General features: G+C 43.9%; 1 protein-coding gene and 1 non-coding gene across 3 annotated transcripts in view; one reads left to right on the forward strand and one right to left on the reverse strand.

Moving 5' to 3' along the window:
* The window catches only part of SDHC (succinate dehydrogenase complex subunit C), a 53,593-nt gene extending 49,562 nt beyond the window's left edge, over positions 1-4,031 (forward strand). Inside the window, exon 8 of one of the 2 annotated variants that reach the window (XR_011498203.1) lies at positions 2,737-3,756. The gene's annotated coding sequence lies outside the window, so the exon portion shown is untranslated. Of the gene's footprint in view, positions 1-2,736 lie in introns of both variants that reach the window. The other variant, XM_044757944.2, reaches the window with a different exon arrangement.
* A 6,740-nt stretch (positions 4,032-10,771) lies between these two features.
* TRNAV-CAC (transfer RNA valine (anticodon CAC)) lies at positions 10,772-10,844 on the reverse strand. Its single transcript has one exon. It is a non-coding gene; the product is annotated as a tRNA-Val (tRNA).
* Positions 10,845-13,044: the final 2,200 nt, after the last annotated feature.

The raw sequence follows: 13,044 nt of genomic DNA on the forward strand, positions 1-13,044 counted from the left end.
AGCTCCACTTCAGCAGCCTGGGGTTCGCGGGTTTGCATCCTGGGCACAGACCTACGCACCACTCATCAAGCAATGCTGTAGTGTCCTCCCACATAGAAAAAATAGAGGAAGATTGCTACAGATGTTAGCTCAGCGACAATCTTCCTCAAACAAAAAAAGAGGAAGATTGGCAACAGAGGTTAGCTCAGAGCCAGTCTTCCTCACCAAGAGATAAATAAATCCTTAACTTCTTAAACTATTCTAGAGTACAGCAAAAGAAAGAAAACTCCCAAACTCACATTAGGAAGTGAGTGTAAGATTGATTCCTAAACCTGAATTTTATAACCATGACAAAGACCATAACAAAAAAACCCACTATAGATCAATTTCACTTATTAATATTGACCCAACAGCAGGTTAAGAAAATATTTATCATAACCAAGTGGATGATACTCCATGACTGCAAAGATGGAAACTCAAATTAGGAAATCCATTAATATAATCTATTATATTAATTGATCCAGGGTGGAAAAAATGTATGATTATCTCCATAGATGCAGATTGACAAGTTTTAATACATAACAAAATGAAAAGCAAAGTAAAAAGACAACTGGAAAAAACAAGTTATAAATTATATTACAGACAAAGGGTTAATATCTCTGATAAGAAACAAACTTCTAAAAATACCAAAGAAAAAGACTAACAACCCTATAGGAAACTTGGCTAGAGACACAATCAAACATATCACAGAGAAAGAAATACAAATTGCTGTTAATCATATGAAAAGATGCTCAACATTGCTCATAATTTTTAAAAAATGCAAATTAAAACTACGTAGAGATACCATATCTCACCCATGAGAGTGGCATACATCCAAAACTTTGATGACATGCTCTGTTGGCTGGGCTGTGAGCAAACAGGCACTCTAATATGTTGAGCGTGGAAATGCAAAATGGTATGACCTCTACGATGGGGAATTTGCAAAATCCAGCTAGCACAACTCGTGATGCCTCTTGATTAAGCGGTCCCACTTCTAGAAATCTATCCCAAAGATACTCTGGCAAAAATATGAAAAGAAGTGTGCACTATTAAATGCGGCATTATTTGTAACAGCTACAGCTTGGGAACAACCTAGATGGCCATCAATAAAGGGTATCACGCAACTATAAAATGAGTCTCATGCACAATGAGTATTATGGAACAGTAAAAAGCAACGAGGAATACGCTATTATGGAGTGATCATCAAGAAATACTTCTAAATGAATACAGCAAGGTGTAGGACATGTGAATAGCATGCTGTTGTTTATCTTAAAAAGGAGATATAAATATATATATATTTCTAATATAAAAATGCTGGAAAAATAAATGGTATAATTAGAGAGAGAGAGAGAAGAAATAAGGTGGAAAGGACAAGGGTAGAAGACAACCTTGTCTGAATACACCTTGCTTTGCAGAGTTGATTTTGGAACCATGTAAATATTTTCTATAAATTATAAATTAGCATTAAATTAAAAGCAAAAGCAATTCCCCAAATACAAAACAAGTGAATTTTCATTATTTTCACAACAAAAAGTTTTTTTAAAAAAGAAGAGAGATTTGGCTACAATACAAAAGCTACATAAACGAGTTAACACCTCTACTTCCTCTTATCACAAATTTCATATCCAGTTTTCTTTCTTGAGACTAAGTCTCCCTCTAGCGGAGACTACTTTTACAACTAGTCCCCCAAAACGAAGAAATCCTTTACCCGCTGTCTCCTGCCCCCTGTCCTTAAATTACATAGGTATTTGAGTCACGAGTAAGAGGATGTGGTGGAAGATACTGAGCATGGATAGCAAACGATCAGGGACAGAGTCAAATTTTGGAAGGAAGTGGGGGGATGAGAGACATGAGAGGCTCTAAGAGCCAAGAAGATTAAGGCTATTCAACTCAAAATGGGGAAGGATCTGCAGCTTCCTGTTTTTGGAGGATTCCCACCACCTCTGGCCAGAAAGAGGTGATTAACATGCTGATGTCACTGTGTACTCAGGGGAATAGCTCCCCATAAGGCATTGCCAAAGGGAGAAACCCTGGTCAGAAATAGCCATGAGTAGGGAAGGAAGAGTGATTCTCCTGAGCCGCAGAAGGTGTGATGGGGCTGGACTCCAGGCATCCCTCCCATGCCAGAGTTTCACTGACCATTGAGCTCAGATGCTTTCATGAAAGCTTGGCTTCTCAGAGACTGATGAGGGGAAAGGTACTGGCACAGCCTCTTCAGTTCCTGGTAGGGTGGACCGGAGACTGGCCCACATGGGAAGTGCCCTCTGTAGGGAATGATGGGAGGGTCCTTTTGTCCTGGGCTGAGCTACCCTAGGTCTCATCTGACCTCACGTAGTGGAAACTACTCAGTGGAGAACTCCCTTAGCAGGGAAACCTTTAGAGCGGAAGCTTTTGGCACCTGAGCTAACAACTATTGCCAATCTTCTTTTTATTTTTCTGCTTTTTCTCCCCAAATCCCCCCCCCCCCAGTGTATAGTTGTATGTTTTTTAGTTGTGGATCCTTCTAGTTGTGGCATGTGGGATGCCGCTTCAACACGGCATGACGTGCGGTGCCATGTCCGCGCCCAGGATCTGAACCAGTGAAACCCCGGGGCGCCAAAGCAGAGCACACGAATTTAACCACTCGGCCACGGGCCAGCCCCTGTACATCTGTTTCTAAAAGTATGTAACTTCCGGCTGTCCAGGACCAGTTCAACTAACCCCATCTCTTATCAACAGAGTGATGAAGAATTGTCTTTCAGAAAATCTGCAAAGTCACGTAGCCAGAGCATGTGCAAAAGAAGAAATCTTGACCTGAAATGACCGGGGAACCAAAGATCCTCCTCCGCACAGAACCCAAGGACTGGGACGTGACTGGAACTTGAAAGTTGGACTCTTACCAGAAGTGAGGGGTCCCTCAGGCAGGAAGATCTGGTGTTACAATTCCTTCCCCACCTCATCAAAAATGTTTAGAACTCCATCCTAAATGTTTAGAACCCTGTCTTAAATGTTTGAAACCTTACCACAAACGTTTGAAGCCCTCCAGTCAGAACCTGTCCCACTAGCATTTCTGCATGCCAGCCTGTTCTCCCTAACCTCTTAAGCCTTGCCCCAAATCCTGAACTGGGGAGACAGATCTGAGGGCACACCCGCCCTGTTCTCCCTGCAGATCCATCCTGCAGAATAAAGCTGATCTCTTTTCTCAAAGACTGATGCCATAATTAATCAGCTCTTTATGGTCATCAGGCAAGTGAACCCCCATTTTGTGTGGTAACAATGATATGCCATTCTTCCCCATCTATCACACTATGGTCTTATGCTCTGTAGAGAACGTTTGAGTGCTGCTGATGAAGATCAAGGCTGCCCCTGCCCCAGGGAGAGAAGTCCAAGGCGTCCTGCCGTACATACTGATCTGTATCACCTTCCAGGAAGCACAGGATGTCCTGACTTAATCCGATCTGATTTCTTATCTAAAGTTACAAGATCACCCAGTAACCAGACCCCACCTACACTGCTACCATTTTAATAATTTTTTCATGATCTTTCCTTTGTCTTGTAAAGAAATAACTCACATACCTATGCCTTATAAATTTAGCTATAACCCTCAACGCATTGCAGCCCTTCACTGCCCGTGGGTCCTGTCCCCATGCCTGCAGCCCTTCACTGCCCATGGGTCCTGTCCCCATGCCTGCAGCTCTTACTGCCCATGAGTCCTGTCCCCATGCTACTCCATGCTATTCTCTGAATAACAGAGCACTACTGCCAGACCTTGAGAGTCCAAGAAATCTTTCTTTTGACTCCTCGACTCACCAAGCCTGCATCACTGCCACTTCAACATGTATTTCCAATCTCCGTTACAGTTTTCAATAAGAATACAAAAAGAAATGAACCCTAAAAACAGTCTAGTTTTCTAAGTTCATTTTCTAGTCCTATAAAATCTAACCCCTTAATTAGCTCGGTCGTCCTGCTTTTTTACATATCTAGCTTGAGATTGCTGTCCAGGAAATTACTCATTTGAATAATTATTTCTGCCAAGTTCCACACCTTTCTTTGTCCTGCCTTACTTCCTCTCTTTAAAATGTGCCTATGTCCTCCCATGCACATTGCAATTCTGAAGGGAAAAAATTGGGGTAACTAGGTGTGGTGACCCTTCGTAAAATGTAAATGGATGTAAAATGTAGCATATTTCTCTAGGAGTCTGTTAACAAAGAAGATATGTAAGGAAGAAAGAATATCTTTTTCCCCAAACGTGTTGATAAAGGCCAGCTCCCAGACCACAATTCTTTTTTTTCAAGACCATAATTCTTTTTTTAAGACCATATTTTTAATATAACAAAAAGTAATATGAGCCTTATACAATGGAATTATTCAGTCTTAAAAAGACAGGAAATTCTGACATATACTACAACATGGATCAATCTTGAGGACATTATGCTAAGTGAAGTAAGCCAAACACAGAAAGAAAATACTGAAGGATTCCATTTATCTGAGGTACTTAGAGCAGCCAAAGTCATAGAGGCAGAAAGGGGAATAGTGGCTGCCATTCTACCGGGAGGAGGGCGAATGGAGAGTTATTGTTTAATAGGTACAGAGTTTCAGTTTTGCAAGATGAGAAGAATTTTGGAAATGGATAATGGCAATGGTTGCCCAACAATATGAATGTACTTGATACCACTGAACTGTACACTTAAAAAAGCGGTTAAGTTCGCGCACCCCACTTCGGCAGCCCAGGGTTTGCCGGTTTGGATCCCGGGTGTGGATCTAGGCACCACTCATCAAGCTATGCTGTGGAGGTGTCCCAGATATAAAATAGAGGAAGATGGGCACAGATGTTAGCTCAGGGCCAATCTTCCTCAAAAATAAAATAAAATAAAATATATAGACGTTTATTTTGCTCCCATGTAAAAGTCTGGAGGTATGCCGTCCAGGGTTGTCAGGACAGTTCTGCTGGGTGAAGGCCTCAGGGTCTAGGCTCCTTCCCGCTCACTCTTCCTCCATCCTGAGAGTGGGACCCTGATCCTCACCATCCAAGGTGGCAGTAGTTTCAAAGAGCACACAGTGGCTGTCTTTTAAGGAACGATCCTTGAAGCCGTCATACAAAGATAGTTCCCCTTACATCTCACTGGCCTGAATTTAGTCACACGGCCATACCTACCTGCAAATACAGCAGGTAGGAAATATAATTTTTATTCTGAGAGGCTATGTGTCTAACTAAAAATTACATTATTGTAGAAGTGTGGGGGAAATTATGTCCAGAACTGTTTCTGGCACTACATAATCTTTTTCCTTGGCTTATAACATTATAGAAACTTCAGGTTTACGTTATTATATTTCATTATATTTCAACTTCTATATAGACTGCATCGTGTCCACCACCAACAGTCTAGTTGCCATCCATCCGTCACCATACACATGCGCCCCTTTTGCCCTCCCGCACCCCCCTTTCCCTCTGGTAACCACCAATCTGTTCTCCATCTCTATGTGCTTGTTTATTTATCTTCCACATATGAGTGAAGTCGTATAGTAATTGTCTTTCTCGGTCTGACTTTATTTCTCTTAGCATAATACCCTCGGGGTCCACCCATGTTGTCTCAAATGGCACGATTTTGTCTTTTTTTTATGGTGGTACTAAGTAATCTTAAGCTCTTCTTATATATTCTTCCAGATTGTTTTCTCTTCTTGTACTATACACATTACCCTGCAACTTGCCTTTTCTTTGCATATACCACGGAGGCATCAGAGTCCTTAGTTGAAAGAAACACAAACCAACTCTGGCTAATTCAGCAGAAAAGTAACTTATTAAAGTAATTCATACAGTTTCTGGGAAGGCTGGAGAGTTAGACTTGGATTTTAAGTTATTCCTGACAGTTCTGCAGCATTGGTGTCCTGAACCGCCACTGCCACTGGGCACAACCAGTGCAGCTTGCACACCTGACTCACTGGGAGTCACCTGGCTGGCTCCTTGGGCACATGATCTACTCAGTTGCATGGTTCTCTTTACATGCTTTCTCTTGGAATCCAGCCACCCCAATGTGAGGAAGCAGAGAGACCTCACGGGGAGGCCACAGCAGCTGCCCCCTCCTGGGACTCCAAGACAAAGTGCCTTCTCTATGGGACTAGTGTCCAGCGATGCTCCAATTTAAAAAGGGATTTGTGGACAATCCGTGGAAATGACCTGGGTTTGGACCTAGCTCCATCACTAGGATGGGACCTCGGGCATGTCTGTTTACAACTTTATTTCTTCATCTGTAACATTTTGATGATGACTATCTCCTAAGATTGTTAAAATGATTAAATGACGTAAATTAGTCTGACACAAAGTAAGCGTAAAACAAATGTCAGTCATTAGATTATGAAGCATATATTAGCAAATTAAAGATTCTCAAAGCTATCTGACCAGAAAACTGCTGAATTTTCCAGGTTGATCCGTCCACAGAACCCTTTTAAATAGCACATCTATAATTGGAATAAGAAAAGGATTAGGGTGGAGCCGGGGGAGCCGGAGTGAAGGGGAGCTGGTGGGACAGGCCCACACACGAGGACGAGGTGTTGAGGTCTATGGGCCCTCCCCCCCGCCTGGAGGACAAGGACAAGGCCTGGTCTTTTCCAGCTCCTGGGGCCGAGCCGGGGACGCCTACGGGAGGCTGCCCTTCTCCCCACCCCACGCGCCACCCCGCGCTCTGCTCCTCTTCCCTCCCACCGGCGAGTGGCTGTTACGGTGTCATCCTGCCCGCACTGTCGGGAACCGAGGTCACCCTTCCGGTCCTGACTCAGGCCTGACTTACAGGAAGGCTCCAGACCGCTGCGAGCGGGCGCACGAGGGCGCGGTCTGGGGCGGCGGTGGGGGTGGGGACGTCCGCGGCCCGCCTCTCTGCTCTTGGAGCCCGGAGCCCGGGAGAAGGGGAGAGGGATGGGGGAAGCCTGGACGCCCTCGCGAGGAGGAAGGCGAAATCACCATGTGACGAATTAATTTTGGGAAAATGCGCATTAACGTGTCCATATTTTGTCTTTGTAATGAAAATTTACTCATAATCTCGTCTTTACCTAACTGGACTGCTCCTTTCCCACGAGACCGCATGTCTTTTTCTCATGCTTGAGGTTTGTGTTGCACTGACAGTCTCACTTAGGTCACACACACTTCCCGTTTCTGTTTAGTCTTAATGGTTTTTTGGTTTGGTTTTGTTTCTTCATTTTAAAAACAGTTGACATTTTTTGGCTAGCTAATATATGAACGTAATAAAAATAAATTCAGACATTAAGAAAGTATATGCAAGGACGTCTCCTTTCCAGCCCTACCCTCAGTTCCCCATTCTCTTTCCCAGAAGCAACCATGGTTACCAGTTTCTTGTGTGCCCTTCATAGGTAATCTATACATGTATATATTTATAAGTGTTTAAAGATAGTTCCTCCATTTTCCTTACCCAAATGCCACATATACACACTGATCAGCACCAGAGTCTTTTTCAAATAGTGTGTCTTGGAGACTCTGAACAAGTGCAAAAGTGAGACGGTATGCAAGATGAAGAGTGATTAAAAACTGTTCTATGGTGGGCTTTAAAGTATTTCCAGCTTTTTGCCAATAAAGGCAGAGAGCCCAACTGTGGGAATTATAAGTGCATTTCTGGCTCTTGCCGTGCATTGGCTGTTTCTAAACAAAGGGAAACGTTTGCCCAGTATTCTTACTGAAGTTCCGCAGGACGGTGATGCCTGAGACTCCTGACTCAGCCAGATGGGGCCCATTTCCCCAGCGGTGTGTATAGCTCTTGCCTGAAGTCCCTAAGCCTGAGAACGATGACTGGCCTGCGCAGCACCCTCTTTGAAAGCCAAGGCTGTTTTGTATCAGTGGGAGATCCCAGAGCCTCCCCAAATAGGAAGCAGTTGTGCAGACCACTCCTTTCAGACCCAAAGTGCATGTGACCCAGCTGTTTTCTTATTTCTTAGGCAAGCCTCACTGATTCTAACCTCAAATTCATCAGAAGGCTTATCATACTGTCCTAGGACCCGGAGTGACAGCAGCCTGGGCTCTGCCTGACAGCAGAGAAGGGAGCAGGGTTGAGAAGACCACCTATGCCCTTAGGGAAATGCTGACTAAGCTCAGGGCCAGCGCTTACTGAAATTTACCTTATAACCTCCATGGGAAGCCTTGGTCCTGTTTGCTTGCATAAACAAGGCCTGTCTCCCTGCCCCTGGATTTCCTTTTTGCGTCCCACCAAGGATCAGACTTTGGAAGACCCTGGCCAGTCTGGGTGGTGCAGGCCTATCACCCTACTATTTCTTTGTACTCTGCGTATAGTCCTGAAACAGTCTGACTAACAGGGATGGTTTCCTTTGAAGGTCCACACAGCTCTGAGGAATTTGCCCATCCTCTTCCTCCCCAGCTACCCCAGGTTACTGGCATCTGCTCAGAAAGGAGCTAGTAGAGAGGTAACCTAGGAGGGCTAGAGTAGTTGGTCTGGGACAAGGATGAGGGAGAATAATCAACCACATTAGGCTCAGAATAGAGAAGAAAGCAGGACCCCAAGGGAGCTGTAGTTACTCCTTTCCTGCTGCTATTTGGCTGTAGTTTCTCTCTCCCATGCCATCAACAAGCCCCAGTGAAACCACATGTTGGACTGATTATTTGCATTTCTTCTCAGATCCATTCTCTGCTCTCCTCTGCCGTGTTCTGCGTGTTCTGCGTTGCAGGGAAATGCATTTACCAGGTTCCCATCTCATGCAGAGTGAAAGCCAAATTCCTTACTGCATCCTACAAGGCACTCTACCTCCCTCTAGCTCACTCTGATCCAACTACACTGTCTTTTTGCTATTTCTGGATACAATACCTAGCTCCTGCCATAGGACCTTTGCACTTGCTGCCCCTCAGTCTGGAAGCTTGTCCCCCAGATATCTTCATGGCTAGTTTCCTCACTTCTTGCAAATTTTCACTCAAAAGTCACTTTCTCTGGGGCCCCTCCTTGGCCGCACTACCTAAAATTGTACCTCGATCCCCCAGACATTTCATATCCCACTGCCCTCTTTATTTCTCCTTAGTACTTATCATCATCGAACATGCTATATATTTTATCTTGCTATTGTCGCCCTCACCCACTAGAATGTAAAGTCCATGCAGGCAGGGATTTGTTTTCATCTTTTTGTCATTACAGTAGTCCCCCCTTATCCATGTTCTCTTTCTGTGCTTTCAGTTACCTCCAGTCAACTGAAGTCTGAAAATATTAAATGGAAAATTCCAGAAATAAACAATTCATAAGTTTAAAATTTTGCTGTTTTGAAGAGTGTGATGAAATCTCACTCCATCTCGCCTGGGAGGTAAATTATCCCTTTGTCTGGAGCATTCACACTGTATACGTCACCTGCCTGCGAGTCACTTAATAGCTGTCTCGGTTATCAGATTGACAGTTGTGTATCTCAGTGCTTGTGTTCAAATAACCTTTATTTTACTTAATAATGGCTCCAAATCGCGAGAGTAGTGATGCTGGCAATTTGGATATGCCAAAGAGAAGTTGTTGTTGTTAATCTCTTACTGTGCCTAATTTATAAATTAAACTTTATCATGGGTATGTATGTATAGGAAAAACATAGTATATATAGGGTTCGGTACAATCTGAAGTTCCAAGCATCCACTGGGGGTTTTGAAATGTATCCCTCAAGGGTAACGGGGTCTACTGTACTGAATCCCCAGAGGTTAGAACCATACCTGGCACATAGTAGGTGCTCTATAAACATTTGTTTAGTAAAGAATGTATGATGTCATTGTTTGTCACAGCAGGGAGGTGACAATCTGATATTCCTTATGGGGGAAAGAAAAGTAAAATGGCCGGGTGCCTAAAGTGAGATTATTTACAGCAGTTAGAAACAAATGACTAAATGTGCACACAGCAACTTGAGTGGACCATAAAGTCACAGTGCTGAGTGAAAAAATTACAAGCAAAATCAAGAAACAACTACCCATTTTACAAGGATAGATACAAATTCAAGATATATATATCAAACACATTAGAGAGGGGGTGGAAGTAGGGAACAGGCATAAAAAATAATTAAGACAAAAATAAATAAAGCAAGGGACGATCCTTGTACCCATCCATGTGGATAGAAGGCGATGAATTGAGATTAGCACTGTGCCTAAGGTCAACCCAAAAATTACTTAGTGTTGTGAAATGTATTTTGTTTCATACAAACTTTTTCATTAGAAACTTAAAAATATGTATTTATATGAGTATCCAGAACAGGCTTCAAATATTTGTTTATTTTTTCCTGAGGGATACTAAAAACAATTTTTAACAGCTACATTAAGGAATAATTGACATACAATAAATTGGACATATTTAAAATGTACAAGTTGTTAAGTTTTGACGCATGTATAGACCTGAGAAATCATCCTCACAATTTAGAGCCAATTTACCCATTAGGCACAGTAGGCATATACCCACAAAAATGTTTTATTTTAAATTCAAAATGCTTTAATTCTTAAAAAATTGTTTTAAATTCAAAGGTAATAAACTTTTATATCAAAGAAAAATTTTTATATGATATTAATACACTTATCTTTATACCAATGCAGCTGTATTTTCGTATTAATATATTTTTAAAGATTTTTAATATCCAGAAAATATATTTTATGAAGGAGGGGCCCACGAAGGGGAAAGCACCAAGGACCGACGAAAATCATAATGCAACTCTACCACAATTAAGATAACATGTCTATCCCCTTCCCAACTTCTATAGGATTCGAAGAAACCTGGGGGTGAGGGAAGAAAAGCGTAACGCCGAAGCACGATGTTTCCGCCCGGTTTCGAACCGGGGACCTTTCGCGTGTGAGGCGAACGTGATAACCACTACACTACGGAAACCAGCTGGTGGACAGGTCCTTGAAAGCCGGTCTTGAAGCATAGCAGCTCCCGGAAGAGGACTCGGGCGGCCAGCCGCAGCACCGCCTCACCCTCGCGCCTGGAGGTAGCCCTCAGGGCCCGGGCTGCTCGCCCGGCACCTCGGCCATCAGCACGCGGCGATCTCACTGGTGCCTGCTCAGGAAACTCCTGGCACTAGCGGGGCTCCAGGCAGTGTCGTTGCTATTGAAAGCTCGAGTCTGAGGGCCAGCGCTCCAGGCTTCCGCAACGCTCGGCGTGCAGTTTTCCCCATCTTCCAGGGCCCGCAGGAACGCCTGGCTGGGGTCAGGCCAGCCGCTGGCAGTTAGCGCGCGCCCCCTGTCCTGGGACTGGAGAAAAATGGTGCAGTAACTACAGGTAGGAACAGACCTCGGTGACCGACTTGGTCAAGATAAAGGAAACCGGCTCATATTTGAAACAATAAAAATACACCTTCCGTTTGCCCAGCACTTGATTTAGAAGGCACTTGTAAAAGGAAAAACTCACTTTTTCCCTTCCTGTGTCTTTCTTTCCTGTGAGTCTGCTTTATTAGTCACACACAAACACTTCACTTCTGGTCACCAAATGTGTGGAGGATTTTCCCCACGCCAAGCAATTCTCTGTCTGTGACACCAGGCGGGTGTCCTACAATTTAACTCAATTCTGACACTATGTACTCAGAGACAGCGTCAGATCCCACAGGTTAAGGGCTCAGTCCTACAAGACTGCCCTCCCGTCTGTGTCACGTCCTGTCCCGTCTGGTGCCACATGCCCCACACCCCCCTTTCTGACCCACCAGGGCTACAGATTGAGGGGACCAACCATCCTCTTCTCAGGTTCCCTTAAGTTGCTAGAGCAGCTCACAGAACTCAGGGAAACACTGACGTTTATTAGTTTCTTAAAGGATATGATATAAAGGATACAGTTGAACAGTCAGATGAAGACGTACACAGATTAAGGTCTGGGAGGGTCTCAAGCACAGAAGCTTCTGTCCTTGTGGAGTTGGGGTGTGTCACTCTCCCAGCGTGGATATTGTCTCCAACCTGGAAGCTCTCTGAACCTCATACTTTTGGGCTTCTATGGAGGCTTCATCGTGTAGGCTTGATTGATCATTAAGTCCATTTCCAGCCCCTCTCCCCTCTCTGGAGGATGAGGGAGTAGGGCCGAACATTTCAAGCTTCTAATCTTAGCTTAGTCTTTCTGGTGACCAGCCCCATCCAGGAGCCAGCCAGGACCCCATCCAGAGTTACCTCAATAGAAAAAAAGACGCTCCTGGTGCTCTTAACACTTAGGAATTTACAAGGATTTTAGGAGCCTGTGTCAGGGACAGGGTCAAAGACAAGTATTAGAACAAGAGATGCTTCTAGGGTTCTTATCACTTAGGAAATTACAAGGGTTTCAGGAGCTCTGTGCCAGGAACTGGGGTGGAGGTGGAGGGTGCAGGTAGAGACCAACATATACATTTTATATTTTCTATCTCTCACAGCCCTCTCCCTGGTCTCTGGTCATGGACTCCTTACAGCAAAATGACAAACAAGTCAAAAGATACTGGCACATTACTAAAACCCCAGCAGCTGTTAATAATCATTCCACTCTATCATCTGGCCCCGGCCCTTTGATCAGTCTTTAAGACACATTTGGTGACCAGAAGTGCTGTGTGAGAAGTAAAGGAGACTCACGGGGAAGGAAGCACACAGTGGGGAAGAACTGGGGTTTTCCCTACACAGAAGAACTGAGATTTTCTTTTTAGTGCTTTCACACTCTCGCGCATTCAATTTGTTTTTATAATACTGCTAAGAGGGAAGATTTTTTTTTTTTAAAGATTGGTATCTGAGCTACCAACTGTTGCCAATCTTTTTTTTTTCTGCTTTATCTCCCCCAAATCCCCCCAGTACATAGTTGTATATCTTAGTTGCAGGTCCTTCCAGTTGTGGCATGGGGGATGCCGCCTCAACGTGGCCTGAGGAGCGGTACCATGTCCACGCCCAGGATCCGAACTGGTGAAACCCTGGGCTGCGGCAGCAGAGTGCTGGAACTTAACCACCCCACCATGGGGCTGGCCCCTAAGAGGGAAGTATTAAAGATGTTTTAAAATGTGTAAAGATTTGCTAAGAAAATTTGACTTGCTTAAGATGGAACAAAGTTAACAGTAACATACAACATCTAAATACAACATCTAAAATGT

Source organism: Equus asinus, chromosome 25 (assembly GCF_041296235.1).
Source record: "Equus asinus isolate D_3611 breed Donkey chromosome 25, EquAss-T2T_v2, whole genome shotgun sequence".
NCBI lineage: Eukaryota > Metazoa > Chordata > Mammalia > Perissodactyla > Equidae > Equus > Equus asinus.